Source organism: Solanum verrucosum, unplaced genomic scaffold (genome assembly GCF_900185275.1).
Source record: "Solanum verrucosum unplaced genomic scaffold, falcon-dt-bn FXZP01000257.1, whole genome shotgun sequence".
In the NCBI taxonomy this organism is placed as follows: domain Eukaryota; kingdom Viridiplantae; phylum Streptophyta; class Magnoliopsida; order Solanales; family Solanaceae; genus Solanum; species Solanum verrucosum.
The window spans coordinates 1533025-1548283 of NW_026020539.1; the positions used below are offsets into that span (position 1 = coordinate 1533025).

Consider the following 15259-nt stretch of genomic DNA (forward strand, 5'->3'; position numbering starts at 1 on the left):
CAACCCACGGTTGCCATCGACGGACCATAGGTCAGATCATGGCCCGTGCTGGTGGTCCGTGGTTCACCACTGCAGCCCCTCCTTAAACCCAACTCAGAAAATCGGCTAAGTCTTGAGTCACGGACAGACCCACGGTCCGTAGGTCAGACCACGGTCCGTGGTTTGTATCCGTGGATCAAGACTTCTTTTCCAAGCCTCTGACATGAACTACAGTCGACCAACACGGACCGTCGTTTGATCTACGGTCCGTAGGTCTGACAATAGGTGTGGGTCAGCAACCAGTTAGAGGAAAATTATTGAGTGGGTCAACTTCAGATGGTAATAACTATTAGCACAAAAGGAATTATGTGTCCCATGACCTATTATATAATATATAATTGAATCCTTTTTCAAACACCACCGAGTTTGCTAAAATCCGACATCCGAGTAAAAAGTTATGCTTGTTTTAGTGAAGCCTTGTCGGGCAGATTCGACCGACGACTCCAATCGACGGACCGTCGATTGACCTACGGCCCTCACTCCGACATCCGACATCATTTAAGTTAGGGGTCTTTTGGTTTTTTCCTTTTTCGTTTAACCCCTAAGGTATGTCGTTTAGACCCTAAATCACGAGGTTTTGGTCAGTTTAAGCCTAGAAATATAACTAGAACTTATCCAAGTCAAATCATTAATCAAAATTTAGAAAACTAGAAGCAAGAGAGGAGAAAAAGGTCAAGAACCCTAGTTCAAGAACGCAGCAAGGTTCCATCAGTTCCAGCCCCAAAATCTAAGAATTTCTCTATCAGTTACATCGGACTCCACATTTAGCTCATGTGATTTTATTGTCGGTTATTAGTAGCTCCCACAGTTCAATCAGACATTATTGCATTGACCATATTTACAGTTCATTCAATATTCAGTCAGCATGTTATAAATTGGTCATTGCATTCATTTAGCTCAATATTCAGTATCTATATCATGCCCAGATTATTTCATTGCTTTATTGCTTTGTTCAGTTACGTTCTTTTAGCTTTACCCTATCCTGCATGCTCAGTACCTTTCAAGTATTGACACATACGTGTGCTACATCTTCTCGTGATGTAGGTTCAGGTTCTCAGCATCCAGATCACGCTTAGGTCAATTCCCGATCTTCAGTTCAGCAGCATCAGTGGTGAGTCCTCATTCTTCGAGAACTAGTGACATGTTTATCTTTATCGCTTTTAGTCTTTAGTTTCAATTTTGCTAGATCTAGTTGGGGTATGTCCCAACATTTCTAGTCAGTTTGGAGGCTTATTTCAGACATAGTTAGATTCATCTTAGTATTGAGTTAATATTTCCTTTGTATTAAACTCATCAATATCATTTATCTCAGTTATATTATAAGGGTATTCCCCATCTTTTCATTTTATTTATGATTTAGCTTCGCATCAGTTTATTATCTTAGTATGCTCATGATCATGCTAGTAGGGTTAGCTTGGGATCACTTGTAGTCCTAGGTTCCGTGTCCGCGTCTCAGGGGTAGCTCGGGGCGTGACATGATCATTTTGAAATATGTACATAGTGATATCTGCAAGATTCCTACACGACTGTACTTTAAAATGTAATGATGAGTAGAAAAAAATCAAGAGAAGTTATATATAACACAAATAGAATTTAAGAAATAATGAATTGAACCAACTTTTTTATGCTTACCTCTTAGAGATAGCTAAATAAGAAGACGGTAAATATTGCTACACTATTGAGTATTACTGAGATACCAATAGCTTGAGAAACTATATATGACGACAATATTCTTAGCATTCCAAAAAAATTATCTTATTCTTTCATTCATGTGAGAAGCACAACATGAAAAACACAATAATTTTTTTTAGAAATAATATCTAAATGACTCATATGTAAACACGAAAGGTTGAATTTTTGTTACATACCTGATAAGTTTACATATACGATATATTATATTGTTTCATCCAAATAGTGAGAATTAGTAATGTGCTAAATGTCCATTTATATAAGTTAAATTTAATTTATCAGGTAGAAAATTCATCATTAATTTATGCTAGTTATGATGGAAGGAAATCAAAAGTTTTGCAACAATGTTTATTGTAGCTAGTATTTTTGTAACACCCCTAAAAGTTGAGTCTCATTTCATCTTTCTTTGTCTTTCACTTGACTTTCCTTTCTACTTCCTTTCCACACCCCAACTTAGGCTTTTGGCCTAAGTTGGATATTCAAACAAACCGATGATTCAAAAAGGATTTTGGGTGAGAAGTTAGGGGCAATATGGCTCAGGAGGTTTCAATGCGGTTGTCAACAAATGGTTTAGGCTCAAATGATGCCAAAATGGTTGCACACCCTCACAAGGTACTCACAAAAGGATATGAAATTTGGATTCCCTCTCAAAATTTCTACCCAAGATCATTCCTTACACTTACCAAAGTTAGACACTTGGACTAACAAGGTAAATTCTATGATTTCACAAACATGCTTCCAAGTAAAATCTCAACACACATGGCACTTCAACACAATCATTTAGCACATCCCGAAAAGATAAAAAACTTTGCAAATATTACAAGACATAAAGATAATATCTAGACTTTGGAGTTCTCTCATAATGGAAAGTATTTAGCCTCATCATATGTTGATTTTTTGGTTATTATATTATTATATGGAAGTTACTGTTTGAAGCAATAGTTTTCTGGTCACAGGGAACTTGTGTCATTAAAATCAGGTTCTCACTTGTGGAGTAGAGGAGGTTGTCCGATTGTGGGATGTGAGCTCTAGTGAATGTATAGATATGTATATACATAGGTATGTCTTATGAACTAAGAAATTCTTCTTCGGAGTATACAAGGGAATGTAAAACTCTTAACCATATATCACGGGCATAAGTTAGAACGTTTCATTGTATGGTCTTGCTTTGGTGGACTAGATCAAGTTTTCCTATGGCTCAGAGTTTTACATTCCCTCTCTACTCGAAATATGGATTTCTTGGTTCCGAAGACTTGCCTTTAAATATATCTATACATTCACCGGACTTTACATCTCACAATCAAACAACCTTCTCTACTTGACAAGTGAGAAGCTGATTGTCCTCAAGGCTCCATGTTATAAATCACACAGGTTCCTCGTGACTAGAAAATTGCTGCTTAAAACATTACCTCCCATATAATAATCGGACAATGAACAGATGATGAGGCTAAGTACTTCCTATTATGAGAGAACTGCAAAAACCAGACATAATCTTTGTGTTCTTATAATATTTGCAACGTTTGACATGAAACCTGATATGTTCATCATGGTGATCAGTAAGCAATGTCATTTCATTGATTACTAAGTTGTGAAATAAACAAGACTCTAGTTTCTATTCAACGACTTGTTCAACAAGATGGGTCAGTCTTTTTCAGGATTCATAACTGTAGTGGGAAACCTTCTTTGCAATTATTCTAATAACTTTGTCCTATTGATTTTATTTTCATTATATTTGGCACCCCAAAAGAAAACATGTTGTGAAGGTAAAGTCCTACGTGACAATTGTTGCATTCCATTTTCTCATGAAAGATGGGCCAACGACGTGACAAGTCTTTTTTCGAGTTTTAAAAAGAGAAGACTCACCACCTAATGAATTAAAGGTGCATTAGGATATCATTCTATACTAAGCTAACAAATAAATTTAATTTAAAGAGTGTTAAATCATAGGTCAGGTAAGAATTCAAGTTACCTCGAAAGGAATATGTTAGACACCTTTCGAGGTACAAAATGTGAGTTCTAGCTGAATCTTGTGAATTATGTAGGGGACATATATGTGTGGTGAAAAAATGCCATTAATTAAAAACTGATTAGATAAAATATGAAAAACTGAATAAATTAGTGTAAGAAAAGACTACGGGGGTGTTTGGATAAACTTTTTAAGTTACTTAAAAGTCAAACACCAAAAACCAAAAGTAGGTAGCTTCCCACTTTAATTTTTCATTTTTTTGTGTTCTTTTTAAGCCTAAAGTAAAACACTTTGTGCTTTACCAAATACATCTAAAAATTGAAAAGTACTTTAAAAAAACACTTAACTTATTTTTAGTGGGTTTTGCCTTTTAAGCACATTTTTAGTTTTTGAAGTATTTGGGTAAAACAAAAGAACTTTTTTAAAGCTTAAAAAGTACCAAAAAAAAGTCAAAAGTTGGAATTTCCTAACTTATGACTTATGTCTTTTAACTTATAGTCCACTTAAAAAAAGCTAATCCAAACACCCCTTAAATTATTAAGTAAGGAATCATTTATTAGATATAATTAAACGGATCTAGTAAAAACAACTTCAAAAGTGAATTTTTTTATTGTGTAAAATTTAGGTAGTTTAAAAAAGTCAAGTAACCAAACATGAGACTTCATTTACTAGTTAACATGCTTAAAATAATATTAATCAAATGGACTTATTAGATGCAAAATAAGGAAAATAAAAAGGAACAAAAGAAATAGAGACTTGCCATTAAAGAATATTTTATTGTACTAACAAATAGTTATAACTTCAAACAAATCTAAAAATTTATTATATGGACAAAAATTACCATATTCTAAAGATATCATAATTCTAGCTATCCCAGACACATAGCATTAAAAGACAAGATGAAATTATTTACTATGCGATTTTAGGCATGGATTACAACCAATGATACATACAAAACTAGTTAAGCCATAAAGTTCATGAGTTCAATTAAACAATGTATGCGCTCTCAAGCCATTAGACAAAACTGAAAAACTTATAATATTGACAATAAAAGAGGATAGAGAATGACCTGATTGCTTCCAATAAGAATACTTAAAGTAATTGAATAACACAAATAAAAGGAGAAACTAAGTTGAAAATGAGACGAGTAAAGGGTAGAGAAACTAACTTGGTCGAATGAATACATATACATTAAGCTTAAAATGAAGTAATTATAAACGACAAATAATGAGAAAAACTTATTAATAACATATGTTCCACCTCAAATTTGGTGGCCAATTAATGTAGCAAATTAAGATAAATCAACTATATATATTTATGATCGTCCCTCTATTCCATTCTTTTATAATCATCTCTCTTAGATGCTTTGAGACAAGACGAAAAGAATTATTTAAAAAATTATTCAAGAGTACTAAATAAAATATTTTGATTTTAAAAAAATCGTGTGAAGCTAAAATATATGTATATCTTTTTATGTTAGTATTATAATAAAGTATGTTGATAATTTAACATAATAATAAAAGTTGTCAAGCTTTTGAGACTTTCAAAAGGGTAACATACACAATTAGAATAGGAGGGAATAGCGAGTTGCTTTATTTTTATAAAGCTATAGGTGCACTTCATATAAGAAGTCGGATATAGCCTGTTCTTTTTCATCATTTTTCAAATGTACCTGGATGAAGCCAGCTATAGCCTGTCCTTTTTTAATCATTTACCAGATGTACATGGCCTCCACTAGGGTGACGATTCCATTTGAGCGTATGTATGTTCTTAAGATTTAACTAGTTAAACAATAAAGTAAATAAAGACTCTTAATCAAAGTAAGCACATAATAAGAAAAAGAGTTAAAAAATGAGTAAATACATCAACCTAAGCAGATTCGAAGATCCGAAATAAATTTTTATCTCATCTCATTTTTTCTCACAATTAAATTAATTGGGCCTTAGATTTTATCAAAATTTATTCTATACAGCCTAATTATTCTAGCTCGAACTAATGGAAACAAAACGAGAATTTGCAAATCATATAGACAATAACGAATAACTAGCTAACTATCATATTGTTATGAATTCATGTAAAACAATACATAATAAACTAAAACTAGTAAGGATTATAGTGACAAGATCTTAGGTGAACTTTAAATTTCAATATTGCTAATCTATGACCACATATAGCGTTAATAGATAATATTCTTAAACATTTCCAATACAACTCCTTAAATTCAATGAACCCAGTAATATTAATGAATAGACAAATACACTAAGATAATAAAAATAAACTAAAACATGCTATCATAGATATAAGATCAAATTTCTTAAAATTAGGGATGACAATTGGACGGATTGGGTCAAATTTGACCGGGTCATATTGGGTCAAGAAAACAAACGGGTCAAGACCCAACCCAGATTTACTTGGGTCAAAAAGGGTCAAGTAATGGATTATAGAACGGGTCAAGACTCAACCAAACTCAATTTTACTAACTTTAAGTGTTTCATCTGTTCTTTTAAAAGTTTTTGTACCTAATAAAATTATTATTTATCTTTATTATGGCTATATATAACATAAAAAATTAGAAAAAAATCAAAATTATTTTGACAAAATTTCTCATGAGTCAATTTGGGTTACATATCAACCTAATTTTTAATAGATTGAAATAGATTGATCTAATAAATAGACGGGTTGATACCCACCCAAACTTAAATGGATTGGGCGGGTTAGGTCTCATTTTGCCACCTCTAATTGAAACATCCACCAAATTAGAAGATAAGATGAATTTAAAAGCAACAAAAGAAATGTACCTTTAGGTCAAGGAACTTACATCAACACCTCTAAAAATCATCAACTAAAAAAGACTTAGAATTGGAACTTCAAGTTTTTGACCTTGCCATAATGGTGGTTTCATTATAGTGTTCCCATGGTTGCATTTTTTTGTGGCTGATTTATGGTGAAGAAGATGAGGTTTTGGGTGTTAGTCACAGATCTATAATGGTGTTTTCATGATATTATTTCTGAAATTTTGGACAGTGGATGTTTAGTGTTGGTGGTTGGCGATTGATGAGTGGAGGCAAAGGTATTCATTGTTTCACCAGAAAGAATGTGGTGTGGTGGTTTTTTGGTGGCTGGTCTCCGGTTGTTTGTTGATGAGGGAAAGGAGGAGAAGGGAGGCATTGTGGTTTCATCGGAGGTGGGCGGCTCTTCACGGTGGTTTCATAGTTGAGCAACGGTTGGGGAGAGGATAGTGAGGGTGTGGGGCGGCTCGTCTTGAACATAGGAGAAAGATGAAAAGTGATTTAGGTTTTGGGTGAATAAATAGGAAGAGGATTTAATCTCGACCGTTGATCAAGATGAGATGGATATCTATGATTAAAAGTTTGGGTTTGGGATTTATATTGGGTCATAATTGATCAATTAGGTTAGAATTGAACAAAATTGGATTAAAATGGATATAACTCTAATAATTTGGAGGAAAAAATATATTACTATTTGGTTAATAAAATATTGCACATATTAAATAAAAGAAACAAATAAATGAATAATCATAACTTTTCATATAAAAGAAATACACCTCATTATGAATACCAAAATATATAGTTAATTGGATAAAGATAAATATAAATTTAAGCATTTAATAAAAGAAATAAGTTTTAAATATATATTTAGTAGAATAGTAGTATGAAAATGGATTATAGGTCTGTCAAAATTGGTTATCAACAACAATCTGCATAAGAAACACTGTAATTGATTTGGATATGCCAGATAGGACGTCTGTGTCTACACCTAAAGTTGTTGGGCATAAATATTAATGGATAATAATTTTTATCCTTTAGTTTAGGATTTCATTACTATTTCCTATATTCTAGCTATATGGTTTCCGTATTCTAGTATTTTTTATTCCATTAGGACTTCTTATAGGTTTTCTGTATTTTAGTTGCATTGTATCTTATAAGATCATGATGTATCATTGGATAGGAGCACATTTTTCATGACTAAAATCATTGTTTTCTTCTACATATCAAGAGTTTTTTTCTCTCCTCATAGAGTTCTAAGTTTTCTTACCCTCCCACCACAAATGGCACCCTCCATTACCAATTCGGATGCAACCATCACCACCACCTGTAACGACCTGATCTGATTGTGATGAGTAAGCCAATAGTGAAAGAATTTGGGCTAGAAAATAATTTGGTATTGATATAATTTTTTTTGCTAGGCTAGTCTCAGGTAGAATCTGGGCTAGGTGAGGTTTAGGGCCATCAAGGAATGAGTGGGGTGTAATGTTGAAGTTTGGTTAATGTTTTCTTGTAGCCAATTAAGGAGTCCATGAGGTCTTTCAGAATCAAATTTGAGTAAGTAGAACTTTCAGAATTGATCTTGGCGTGGACTTGATATGTCAGGATAAGTAGGGAATGGGTTATGTGGTGAAAAATGGTTTTTCTCAGAATTTTTAGTCTCGTAAACTCATTGATCCCACTATCGTGAGAAGAATCCCACTATCATGGGAGGAATCCCACTATTGTGAAGTGTGTAGTCCGCTTGTCATGACCCAAAGTACACCCTAGACGTGACACGGTGTATAATACCATGAGGGTCCCTACACAAGCCACTTGACATACATATAACACAATATAATAGAATAAAGAGAGTTCATATAAAAATAAAGCATTTGACATAAATGAGGAAATCTAATATAATTTTGACAAGCCAATCTTATACATGAGAGTGGTTGGGATGTAACCCATAGACCACGTACAAAATCCATAAACTAAGAAATATGAAAGAAATAAAGGTGACATAGTTCTTGGAACATGAGGACTCACCAAGTCTTCAAACTTCAAGTGATCAAGCAACTAGCCACGAGCGGAAGGAAGAAGATCTTCCTACCCTACATGAGTTAAATAATTTAGGCACAAGTATGTATTAGTACATGAAATGTACTAAATATGAGGGTTATGCATAAAAACGTAAAACATGATCATAAGAGGACATGGGGGGGGGGGGGGGACATGATATGCATGACCAAACTAAAGCATATAGTAAAACCTTTAAAGAAGAATCATAATCATGAACATGGTCAATGCATCTTGAACTCGTAATGAAAACTTCATAAGAGCCCTTGAAGTCACTTTAGTTCATTTTATGCGATATTAGCTTTATCCGACAATAGATCATGCGATCTATAACATGAAATCCTATGTAACTCCCACATTGACAAGGAAGATTCCACTTTCCAAGGTAGAACTTCGTATCATATCATGCTATATGTCGATCCACTAGTTAAGTCACTTAATAAAATCCTACGGAAGAACATAGTTTGGAACTCGAGGTTTCTACTGGAGACTATTCTATTTGAGCCTCTACCTTAAAGTTCTCTCGGTGCTAAGTTAAATCCTAACAGAATAGTCATTTTCATAAATATAATATCATACATGGAAAATCACAATAAATATACTAATCCAAGCTTAAATCAGTATAAAATTAGTTTTTAAACCTTGAATCATACATGTGTGAGAAAACCTTTCACCAAACCATGATCCTTTATATGTGAGAAAACCCTTTCACAATTTCATTGATGCCCATCATAAGCAACCAAGATCATAAAATACTCATTTTCATAAATCATGCATAATTTTCATAAAAACATCATTCATAGATTCATAACTTCTTCATAAATTCATGTCTTTAAGAGTACATAGTTAAAAATCATGATCAATGCATGGGTTCAAGTAAAATCAATTGAAAAGAATGTATTTGAGTTGAAACAATCATAAAAAGATCAAAATCGAACAATTGAATCTACACCATTATAATCCATGAAGAATTGAATGAAAACTCAGTAAAATTGATGAAACTGAACTTGGATAATTGAGAAATCTTTAAGGCTCAATAGGTGAATGGAACCCATTTATGAAACCCTACAAACCTTTCTATTTGAAGCCCAAAAGAAATGGGGGAATTTTAGACTCGGTGCTTGGAAATCCTAACCTTTTTCTTGACCTTGGGAGAGAATTGCAGGGGATTGAATGTAGAAAGGATTTGGAAATCTGGGTGAATGAGAGTTGGGGAAAATTTTGGGGTAGAAGGGTATTTATAGGGCTTAGAATAGGGGTAAAACGACGTCGTATAGACATTTAATGTAAAGGAAACTACCCAAATTCTCTTAAAAATATTTACGAGATGCTTTCTATGGTTTGGACCTATGGTTCGTAGAACTTTCTACGACCTGTACTGGTCAACCATAGAACAAACTTTAGAAACTCAAATTCACCTTACTTTCCATGATACCTTTCTATGAGTCATCGAATTTCCTACCACTACAAGAAAATGGATTTTTGACGACCAAATTTCAACGAAAGAATATTGTTCCGGTCGTTAAAAGTATATTTATAACGTCAAAAAAAATCTAGCCATTAAAAGACAATTTTAATGTAATATTAGTATAGCAACAATATCCGCACCTCAAAATTTTTTATACCCAGACGTTAATAATAAAAAAATTACACATATTTTTACTTTCACCTTTTATTTTTCACAAAAGACTTATTAGTCTACTCTATTACCCCACCCCCTACTGCTGGTCTCCCATTACCCCCACCCCTACGTCCCTTCTGTAAGAAAACATAACCAAGAACATCGAATTTTCCGCACACGCAATTCCACTCTCCCACCCTTCTGAAAAGATGCGTCCAGTAGAACGTGTCTTCCAACTCCTCTGCTAGAAATAGAGATACCTACGGGAGTGAATAACATAAATCCTTAATTAGAGTGACTCTTAATTTCCAATGCATAACTGATTTGTTAGAGAAAAATCAGCAAAACAAACCACAATAATGGTGGTACCGTTCCTAAAATCCAGGTTTGTTTGCAAAAATTAAGCTATAGCTCTCTATTGAAGGTCTTTATAAATGAAATCAATGTCTATTTTTTCTAATTGCAGAAGTCACTTGTTTCTTTTTACTTCAAATTTCACTTGAGTTTTGCTGGTCTTTGCTGAAATTTTACCTGAGTTTTGTTGGTCTTTGCTGTGTGTGATTGTAACTTGACATACTCTTGGACTTTCCTTCCCTTCAAGGTAAGTTTAGGTTGTTTTGACCATGAATTGTTATGTGGATATTCTGATTTTGACCATTTTTGAGTTTATGTTGTATGATTCATAAGTATTTTCAGTAGGTTATTGGTGCACATGCTCTTAAATTATGCAATATGTTTGTGGGTATTGATGTGTGTACTATTGGTAGCCTCGATTGACAATCAAAAGAAGTCGCAATAATGAAATTATTGAATAAATTTGTTAGTCTCATAATTTCTAGGATAAAATTTCCATTATAAATTTTGATGTAGAGATAAGGTTTTCTTATTCCTGTTTTAACTGACCCCTTTAATTAGGTCAACATGTTCCTTAATGCAGAATTCAGGTAGTGTTACATTGGATCATGATGATTCAGCTCCCTTTAGTATTTTGAAACAAAACATGTTTGTTTTACTAGGATGTTTAACAACATCTACGGTGTTTGATCCAAAACAATACTTGTGTGATAGCGGTTCGAGTTCAAATGTATGCAGATGAATGTATTCTTGTAAAGGGGTAACTGGGACTGGGTTAGAATGAAATAATCCAATTTGAACATGTTGTGTTTGTGATCCACCGGTTCATGTTGGTTCATGTTATGGTTTGAACTTGCCTTGGCTTTAGTGTTCTTCGTATTCATAGATATATAGTTTTGGAAGTGATGAAGGAGATCCTATGAAATGGGAGTTTGGGATTTCTTTGTTATACAATAATTCATATTATGTTTATGAATCTTGCAAGAACTGTGAGGATAGTGGTGGATCTTGTGGTTTTTCTGGTGCAGATGAGTCTTTTGCTTGCATTTGTAGGAATGGTGTCCTAGAAAGGTATTCAGCCATTTCTTTGTTGAGTAATAAATAACTCATAATCTAATAGGAGTGATAGCAGCATCTTGATGTTGCTATATCATAACCTCTTTATTTATATCTTTACTAGTCTATAAAAGTTAATATCATTGTAACCAGATCATTAGCTACAATTCCCCTTCCCTTTCTGGCCAGCATCTTCAATCTCTCTATTTTCCTTCATTTTGTAGCTTATTTAGTATAGTTGTTGCCTTGTCCTTACAAAGTGTTTTAGTTGGTGAATAAGAAACAATTTCTCAGTATTCATAAATCACTCTCCACTAGCATCTCCATTAAATTTGGTTTATTATGTTACTGAAAGCGAGTGCTTCATTGTTTAAAGTGATAAGCGAAGCGAAGTGAAGCTGTATTGCTTTTTTAAAGCGAAGCAATGCTATGGTGAAAAAAACAAGTGCTTCAGTCCAGAAGTGGGGAAGCGATTTCTCGCTTTTCTGCTTAACTAAGGTTGACAGTAACTAGGGCTTTTTTTTATTTCATAAAAACATTTCGTTCCTTCTTTCCAAACATTTCCCTCTATTTCACTTCTCATGTTGTGATGCTCTTTCAAGTGATTGCAAGTTAAGTTTCTCATCTCTTCTTCTTCTTTTTTTCTCTTCTTATTTTCTCTATTTCGAGGGCTACAATTATTTTTTCAACTGTGTCTGCAATTTCCCTGTTTTGTTTTTTTCCTGTGTATAGTGAATCATATTTGATTTTTATGTATCCTCTTAATCCAATACGTATGTGAGGCAACATAGTTGGTACTGTCATTTAGGCAAAACTTTTATGAAAGGGAAATATCAGAGTCATGGCGAAAGCAGCATATAGTATCACCTGTAATTGCATGAAATTCATTAACATAGCACCAAACAAGCACATTTATAGAACATCTAAGTAAGAGGACAATTAGAACTTTGTATTCTTAATAGGATAAATAACTTTAAACATTTAATGCAAGTGACTGATTAAAATTTTAGCATTTTGTATGACTAAGCTGAAGAATTTAAGAAGCCAAACTCTCTCTAGCTGAATTAATGGTTCTCGTTCCTTGTTATAAATTTACCAAAAATGTTAGTATGACTAGCTCAAATACATACAAGTTAGATTAAGAAAATCAAAGAACTATCATTCAATTGGTGAAGGAAGCATGTATTACACTGGTTGAAATGCAGCCAATGAAACTTCTCCTTTTGAGTAGAGATAGAGATAGGCTGTCATGCTAGTTGGCACAATCATGGTCATCCAGGTAGAACACTGCAATATATAAACAAAATTTGGATAAATTTTTATTGTGTATCTTCAAATAGATAATACATAATATTTTAGTAGAACATTTTGCAGTAAAAAGTGTCATATAATTTTGGGTAACAGAATAACAGACTATTAAGAAAAAACATTAGCCTAAATGCAAAAGCTTATCATACCAAGGATACAAGAAACTGCATATTCATTTTAACATTTGAAACGTATCCAAGAAGGGTTGTCAAAGAGTACCATGGCACAATTAGATAGAGTTTAGTCTAAATGACAGCACCAACTGTGTTGCCTCACATACGTATAGGATTCAGAGGATACATAAAAATCAAATATGATTCAATATTAACATGGTTTCCTTCTCTTCTCCTATAATGTTCTCTATTTTTTTTCTCAGTTTCGCAATTGTTTTCTCTGCTTTGTATTGCTTTCTCTGTTATGCTCTATTTTGGTCCATATTCTGCAATTTTTCCTCTGTTCTATAATATTTTTTATTGTTCCGTCTTTGTTCTCATTGTTAAGTTTTCTTTTTTTGGGTAAATTATATAAACTTTTTAGTTTAAGAATTGAAAGATTTGCTAAATATGTTATTTCCATTGAGTTCTTGGTTATTTATCTATGCATATTTGATATTTTTTATTTGTACTAAATAGCGCTTTAGTTGAAAAAAGTGTGTGCTTTGCTTCATGCTTCTCGCTTTGGTGAAGCAAGCCCTTGTCACTTTTTTTGGCTTCTCTCTCTCCAAAACACTGTTCTTCCAGCATTGCCATTTCCTAAGAAATAACTATTAGCCTGGGTGACAGCTTCTGGTGGTCCATGGTTCGGCCTGGGTCTACTTTTCAAAATTTAAAAGTATGTGATACTATAAGCGTGATTAAACTCTTCTGTTTACTGTTCATATGTATAGCCTGCTAACGATTAAAAAATCCATATCTCTGTTTAATATAATTTCAGATGTGGGAAAAATGTTGTATATTAATCTATCAAATATCAAATTGCACTAAATCAATACCCATGGTTAAAGAGGTTTTTCATGTGGAGTTTTGACTGTGAAGACATGTTCTTTCCCTATGTATCATCTACTTTGACAATCTAGTGGCTTGTTTTCCCTGAAACTCCAAAGTCACTGCCTCTCTGTATCAATCTTCCATGTTAGTACCAGAGAATTCACCTAACAAATTTAACAGCTTTGTTACCCATGGTATTTCCCAATCATTAAGTAGCATCCAGAAAGTCATATTCTAACATTGTGATGACCATATTTCTTGTTTGCCACACTTAGGGTTAACACATCCTTTTTTTTCTCCATGTATTTTTTCTTTCATAAAATGGATGAACTCTTTGAAATAGGCAATATATATTATTGGAAAGACTATACTGAAATTATGTCTATATGGTTGCATGTGGCTTGTTGATTTTTTTAAGCTCTTTGTTGCATTTCATATTTTCTTTTCTGTGAAGTGTATCTCATGTTCACATATTTCTTTCTTGGTTGTTGTAGGCTTTGATTCCAAATCTGTTGGTGGTGGTGCTTGTTATTGTTGTTGAAAGTGTCTCCAAAACTATTCTTTTGAAGGCTCTCTGTTGATTTCTTTTGTAAGGTACGTTTTTTTTCTTTTTCTAAACCTTTCTTCTTTACTGATGTGTTTTTGAAAATATTTCAAGTATTTGTCTCAATTTTTTTGGCCATTTGTTATGCTATGTTTTTTAGTCTAGTTTTATTGGCCATTTTTTAAGAGGTACTATTGGTTGCGATCTTTTACTGTGTTTCATCAACAGTGGTATGAGCATCATAAAATGTTGAACTATCACGCACTATCAAAACTTTGATGTGTTCAATATAGGTAATAAAAAAGTGCACTACTGTAACAAAATTTAAATGCTACAAACAAAAAAATATAAAATATTTCACCTTTTTTCTTCAGTCTTTACATACTCTTCTTCTAATATAATCAGATTAGATTGTAGGATTTCTCTAACCTTTGTTTATAGTTTTATAAATTTGTTGTGAACCTGCTTTGTATATTCAGTTCATAACCATAAACGTAGAAACTATTTGGTCTTTTACTATTGATGTTTAGAAAATACCTGAAAAAATTATTATTTTGAAATATTTGGTCTTTTACTATTATATGTTGGATTTTCTTGAATTGCTAGAGTCTTTTGTCATGGAATTTGGACTATTCCAATTTTTGTAACCTTTTTATTACCATCTTGTGAATATTTATGTGTGTTTCTTGTGTAAGTATAGATTAAGTGTTTGTTTCTTGATTTTTTGTTGTAATACGTATATAACTATATGCATCTATTGTGTATGAATGTATAACTCTAAAAGTAAATATCGAATTAGTATTATTTTGTTGTTATACTAATGTACTGTTATATCTATTTTACATGCATGGA

At 32.9% G+C, this 15259-nt stretch overlaps 1 pseudogene; it reads left to right on the forward strand.

Moving 5' to 3' along the window:
* The first annotated feature begins 6788 nt into the window (after positions 1-6788).
* Positions 6789-11618, forward strand: LOC125809984 (uncharacterized; annotated as a pseudogene).
* Positions 11619-15259: the final 3641 nt, after the last annotated feature.